The following is a 7,102-nucleotide window of genomic DNA, read 5'->3' as shown; positions in this document are numbered from 1 at the left end:
TGTCAAACAAAGCACTTACAAATTTATTACCTTTCTCATCCACATATTTAATGAGAAAAGGCTTTTCCTTCCTACACTTATATAAAAAATAAATATAGAAACAAACTTCTCACTGAAAGTAATTTGAAACTGTCTCTAACTCTGTGGTTCCATATTTCAAAGTTACGTGGCATGCAAATCAGGCAGATCCTCCTCACCAAATTCCAAGGAAGGATTGAGACAGTTAATTCCATAATGAAAAGTTGTAGGTTAACAAACAAGTATAAAACAATGTACTTTAACATTACATACTAGATCAACCCACTGTGCAAAAGTCTTCATCAGCCCTTTTAAATTCAGCACAACTGAAATGTAAAGCAATATAAAAGCATTAGAGCTATTAATCCATTTGCTTGGAATTCAGTTACTGCCATGTAACAGTATCAGATCTTTGTGGAAAGAGGCCACAGGTCGAAAGGTTTAGGAACCACACTTCTTTGATATGTGCAAAAATATCTACATGACATCACACTCTTACAATGCAGCAACTAAATTACCTGTTGGGCACAAATATATTTGCTAAAATTAAAAGCAAAATAAAGAAGGAAAATAAACTTCAGACAAGAAAGACATTAACGTTTATTGAAAACATTCAAGTAAATACAGAAATATTCATCTTGTAACACCGTAATAAGCTTTTAGATGAATTTATGCATGAAACAAGCAATTATATATCTAAAAACAAAGATGATGTGACTTACCAAATGAAAGTGCTGGCAGGTCGACAGACACACAAACAAACACAAACATACACACAAAATTCAAGCTTTCGCAACAAACTGTTGCCTCATCAGGAAAGAGGGAAGGATGTGTGTGCGAGTGTATACCCATCCTTTTTTCCTCCTAAGGTAAGTCTTTCCGCTCCCGGGATTGGAATGACTCCTTACCCTCTCCCTTAAAACCCACATCCTTTCGTCTTTCCCTCTCCTTCCCTCTTTCCTGATGAGGCAACAGTTTGTTGCGAAAGCTTGAATTTTGTGTGTATGTTTGTGTTTGTTTGTGTGTCTGTCGACCTGCCAGCACTTTCATTTGGTAAGTCACATCATCTTTGTTTTTAGATATATATTTCCTATGTGGAATGTTTCCCTCTATTATAACCAAACAAGCAATTAAGATGTTATAAATTGATGAGAACTAAAATAGGACAATAGGTGCATCTATCTGACACTTGCAATGCTACTGCACTGTACCACAAGCAGATCATTCATGTTTTCCGCAGATATTTCATTACATTTATGGGTAATGACAAATTCAGCTGTACTAAACACCCTCTCACTAGATGTAGGTATACATGGAACCTCTTGTGCCACTCATGTGACAGCCTGGGATAAGTTGTTGCTCTTGACTTCAGCACACCAAAACTGACTGTCCTTCATCTTGTTTTCCCATCAACAGATACATGGCAACTTCATCAACAGTTTCCTCCTCCTTTGCTCACGATGTAAAGACGCTCTTGGCATGTTTTGAAGGAGTCAATGCTGAGGCTTCATTCTCTGTATGACATTCTGCAAATAATACTACATGCCTGCATGGGGAACAAATATGTTATATCACATAGCTGTAATAAATCTGGTGCATTGTTGACTTGAATTTGTCTTTTTGCCTTTGTATGCTCAAACTTTTAAGTACATCAGTACTGATAAAATATTTAGTTAGTACACCTATATAAAATTGCATTTACCATGATGTGCAGTAATCTGGAATGCGCTGCAGCATTAACTTCCTTTCTCTCAGTTATCAACAGTGACTTTAGATATGTGGCAGAACTGCCAGAAAATATTAATATCTTTGCTTTTTTGTACTTCATTTTACTTACTTTGGTTGTTGACTAGTTGGTGTGAGACATTCGTTATGACTGTTACCATGATTGTCGAAAACTATTTCTTTCGTTTTTATTTATCTTGTGCCAATAAAAATATTACATAGTTAAACTAAATGGTGTTTTCCGTGTTATAAGTATAATACACGCCATAGATAACATGCCTGAGGTACTAGAAATAGTGCTAGGAAAGGCACTGGATTTCTTTCAGTTTAGATTAGATTACATTCATTATTCCTTCCATAGACCCACTAATGAGATGATTCTTGAATTGAGAAATGAGTCTTATTACATGCTTTTGCACTCTAAAAACTTCTGCTCAGTTTAGCGAGTTACACCAGAATATGATCTCGTATGACATAATAGAATGAAAGTTTTTTTATATTTATATCTCCTACATCTGATATCATTCACACTGAAAATAGATACTTGTTTAGGCGCTTCAGCAATTCTGTGTTATGCCCTTCTCAACTGAATTTATTATCAAGGTATAATCCCAGAAATTTAACACTGTTAACCTCTTCAATCTGCAAGTCTTCATATTTATACACATGATGGAAGGAAATCACTTACAGGTTCTGATCTGTGCATAGTGGATCATTTCAAAGGTTAATGACAGTGAATTAGCTTTAAACCATTTATTAATGTCAGTAAAATTTTATTAGCAGCCACTTCTAAATTTGTACCTGAATTGCTATTTATTGCAACAGTAATTAATTCCCAATCATATACAGACTGATTGCTTAATTCATATGTATTTCGCAATGACATCCTTCGTTTCCTGTTACTTACGTAAGACTTGAACCACTTTGCAGCTCTGCCACCGACACCAAAATGTTCCAATTTACTTAAGAGGATACTGTGATTCACACAGTCAAAGGCTTTTGACAGGTCACAGAAATGCCAGTAGCCTCTAATGAAGTAAGAATTACCTGTTTAGTTTACAATTTCCGTTGATGTGTGCTGCTATTGGTTGTTTCAGATGATGCATGAATGGTATAACTGTGCTCAATGAAAATGTAACAAGGTTCATGAAATGTACTTGGTGTTTGTGCAGCAGATACAACAAATATATATTCTGTTAACACATTCTTGCACAGAAAGACAATCAAAGTGAACAACAGCGCAACTGTGTATTCATTTAGGAGACAATGGCACAGTCGCTTCTAATATATTTTCCCGCAGAAAAAAAGAAGAACCTGTTGTGTTACTATCTAATAACTGAAGCAAATGTGTAATACATTCTTATAGAGAGAATTGTGTGAAATTCAAATAAAATGGTTGTTTTGGATCTAAAAACTTGAGTTGGGATGCAGCACATAAAAATACATTCACTATTAACACATTATTCTACAGGAAACCATGAGAAATGAAAATTAAATAGAAATTTTGGTATACAGTCAAATAACTAACCAAGAGAGGTCCCACGGGGGGAATCGACATTTGAGACCATATATATGGTGGTGTGGGTTAGGGTCGCAGGTATCATATCTTGTAGCAATTCACCCTAATGGGCCCTCATTTGCAAGTAAGGGGAAAAAAAAAGTTTTGGGATTTCACGGGATAATCTATACCATTAAAATAATCAGCAAGTACTGTCAGCTGAAGCAGTGCAGTGGGCAATATGCTTGCTTACTGTGCAAGAAGTTGTGGTTTCAAATTTTGCCAGGTGCTGTAAATTTTTTTTTCTTTCCAAATCTTTATCAGAATGTCTGTGATCAGTGTATTATGAAATCTTGTGGTGAAAAATATATTTTTGATCAAATTGCACAACCAATAGAAACAGATTAGTGTACTTTTGTTTTTTAATCAATATGTCAGCATTTTCAAACGTTTAAATATTATGATGGATAAATTAAAATAATTAAAATCACATAGACAAGGATTTCAAATAAAACAAGGATGACAGGAATGAAAAAATGTGACCTGGTGAGAAAAGTTAATACAATGTTTCGAACAACCTTTAATCCAAATGGAAGGGCTGAAAACCTAGCTCTTCCACACACAAATTTGCCTCATCTGATAAATCTTCAAAACCAAATGATGAAATTTCACTGTCACTTTCTGGTTGAAGTTGAATAATTACACTCTCAATAGTTCTGTCCATCAGTGCGCCTCTGTGCCAGTATTCATCCGTAATAGTTTTCACTGTATCACACACCTTCTTCCATTCGTCTTTTGTAGTGCTCTGTATTGCAGCCGTAGTCTTTTGCTGTTTAAGTTGGGGAAGAGTAACACTGCTGACATTGTTCGATGAAACTTTCTGTTTCATTAAATTCCAGGTAAGTGGGTTCAAACCACAGTTGTCGGTTGTAAGGCATACTGCTATAAGTCCTTTCCTGGTTCTTTTTAGTACTCTATCTACTGTATATTCTGGCTTGAGTTTGTAACGTTTGACAGTTTCCATGAGCTCATTGCATGTTAGATCCGACCCAAACAGAATTTTATGCTTAGTCAGCCATGACTGTATACCTGCTTTATGAGAAGAGGTGTTGGCCACTTTATTTTTGTAAATACAATGGCACAATGTTGAGTACTGTGAGATGCCTTTGGCCCTGTCAATATGTAAATAAAGCTTGTTTCCGCATTCTGCCATTGGCAGTTGTAAAATGAACAGATGAAACATTCTTACTATATGTGCCTCTCAAAGGTGAGAGAATTAAAATCCTAGTGGTAAACTGCCAAAGCATTAGCAACAAAGTGCCAGAGTTTGAAGCACTCATGAAAAGCAGTGAAGCAGTGAAGAAAGGCAAAGAGTTTGCCTTTACAAATGTCTGCTTGTGTCTGTGTATGTGCGGATGGATATGTGTGTGTGTGCGAGTGTATACCTGTCCTTTTTTCCCCCTAAGGTAAGTCTTTCCGCTCCTGGGATTGGAATGACTCCTTACCCTCTCCCTTAAAAACCACATCCTTTCATCTTTCCCTCTCCTTCCCTCTTTCCTGACGAAGCAACCGTTGGTTGCGAAAGCTTGAATTTTGTGTGTATGTTTGTGTTTGTTTGTGTGTCTATCGACCTGCCAGCACTTTCGTTTGGTAAGTCACATCATCTTTGTTTTTAGATATACTTTTTACTAGATTATTTACATACTTTTTACTAGATTATTTACATACATTGTAAATAGTAAAAGTCCTGTTGCAGTTCCTTGGGGTACTCTGGAAATTCCATTTACATCTGTCAGTTTTGTCCCATTAAAAGTGACGTGTCGAGTTCTATCTGCAAGGAAGTATTGAACAAGTTGAAAATCGGGTCTGGTAGTCGCTAAGCTCATATTTTTTTCACTAAACAGCAGTCCAAGACAGCATCAGGTGCCTTCCTGAAGTCAAGGAAACGGCATCAACCTGAGTGTCATTGTCTTCAGTGCTATGGACCTCAAGGAGGAACAAAGTGAGTTAAGTTTCAAAAGATCGATGTTTACAGAATCCATGCGTATTTTTATAGAGGAGATTTGTGTTCTCCAGAAATGTTAATTATTGAGCATAAAACATGTTCCATAACTCTGCAGTAGATTGATGTCAGCAGTATAGGCCTATAATTATATGCATCTGTCCCACAATCATTCTTGAAAATGGGAATGACCTGCACATTTTCCATTCACTAGATACCTCTTATTGCTCTAGAAATCAATGCTAAACTGCTGTTAGAAGGGGAGCAAGTTCTTTCATATAATCTTTGCATTATATTATTGGTAACTCATCTGGTACTGATGCCTTTCCACTACGAAGTGATTGTAGTTGCTTTTCTATTCCATGATCAGTTATCTCAATATGTGCCACTTCGAGGTTTGTACATTTATTGAAAGGAGGGACAATGTTATGATCATCTGTGGTGAAACTATTTCAGAAGACTGAATTCAGTATTTCGGCTTTCTCTGTTATCTTTCATTTTGGTACAAGTATGGTCATAAATGAATGAAAAGGGGGTTTTGAACCGATTAATCATTTTACATAAGAGCAAAACACCTCTTGTGGTTGTTACTCTGATAAGCTGTCAGAATTTTACTTTCAAAGTAGTTGAATGCTTCTCTCATTAACTCTTTTTTCACTTTGTTCAGCTTCTGTTTGTCAGCTACGTTTTGGCTTTTGAATCTGTGATGAAACTCCCTTTGTTCATGTAGCAATTTTTCTAACATGGCTATTACTGGTAATCCATGGTGGATCTTTCCCATCCCTTAAGACCTTCCTCAGAACAAACTTGTCTATGTCATATTAAATGAAGTTTTTGAATTTTTTTCCATTTGTGCTCCTCCTTGGCACCGAATACTTGATGCTGACTACAAGGATACTCTGCATTTTGTATCCTTTCACTCTTGCTAAGCAAAAATATTTCCCTGCCTTTCTTAACATTCCTTGTAAAACCTGTAGTCATAATTGTTATCAGATCCTTATTATCACTGATATCTTCCTCTAAATTACCCAATTTGATAAGATAAGATCTGTTTATTGCTGGGAGATCTAAGACATTATTTTCATGAGTTGTTCTCCAATTATCTGTTCAAAGTAATTTTCAGACAACACATTCAGAACAATTTCACACAAATCTCTCTCTCTCTGGCACCAGTTTTGATGGCATGACTCTCCCAATCTATATCTGGCAAGTTGAAGTCACCCCCTACTACAACAGTATGATCAGGAAAATAATTAATGATATTCTGCAAACTCTATGAAGAGCTCTACCACTACAGTTGGTGTCCCAGGTGGTCTATTACAGCATTCAGTAACCATTTTTAACTGACCTTTGATATTTAACTCCACCCAGATTAATTCACATTCAGAATCCATGTTAAACTCACTAGGTATTCAGAATGAGATTTTCAGTCTGCAGCGGAGTGTGTGCTGATATGAAACTTTCTGGCAGATTGAAACTGTGTGCCAGGCCGAGACTCGAACTCGGGACCTTTGCCTTTCGCGGGCAAGTGCTCTACCAACTGAGCTACCCAAGCACGACTCACGCCCTGTCCTCACAGCTTTATTTCTGCCAGTACCTCGTCTCCTACCTTCCAAACTTTACAGAAGCTGTTCCTAATACTACTTGGGCATCATAACATTCCACGCATTTAGGTGAGCTATTTGACCATCTATGGTTGGTACTGAGGAGAGATGAATTTGCTCACTTGGCTGGGTGTGAGTCAGCAGGGCGAGCATAGGTACAACAGCAGTCAGTGTGTGGCTGGATATGGGTAATCCCAGAACAGGGAGAATTTGGACAGCAGTTGCTCACATGGCCGGCATGCAGATATACCAGTA

General features: G+C 36.9%; 1 non-coding gene across 1 annotated transcript; it reads right to left on the bottom strand.

Moving 5' to 3' along the window:
• Window positions 1-6,724: 6,724 nt before the first annotated feature.
• Trnas-cga lies at window positions 6,725-6,799 on the bottom strand. The gene has a single exon. It is a non-coding gene; the product is annotated as a tRNA-Ser (tRNA).
• Window positions 6,800-7,102: the final 303 nt, after the last annotated feature.

The sequence above is a fragment of the Schistocerca americana genome, chromosome 4 (assembly GCF_021461395.2).
Source record: "Schistocerca americana isolate TAMUIC-IGC-003095 chromosome 4, iqSchAmer2.1, whole genome shotgun sequence".
Lineage (NCBI taxonomy): Eukaryota > Metazoa > Arthropoda > Insecta > Orthoptera > Acrididae > Schistocerca > Schistocerca americana.
The sequence above is the reverse complement of the archived record's forward strand: the minus strand, read 5'-3'. Positions and strand labels throughout refer to the sequence as shown.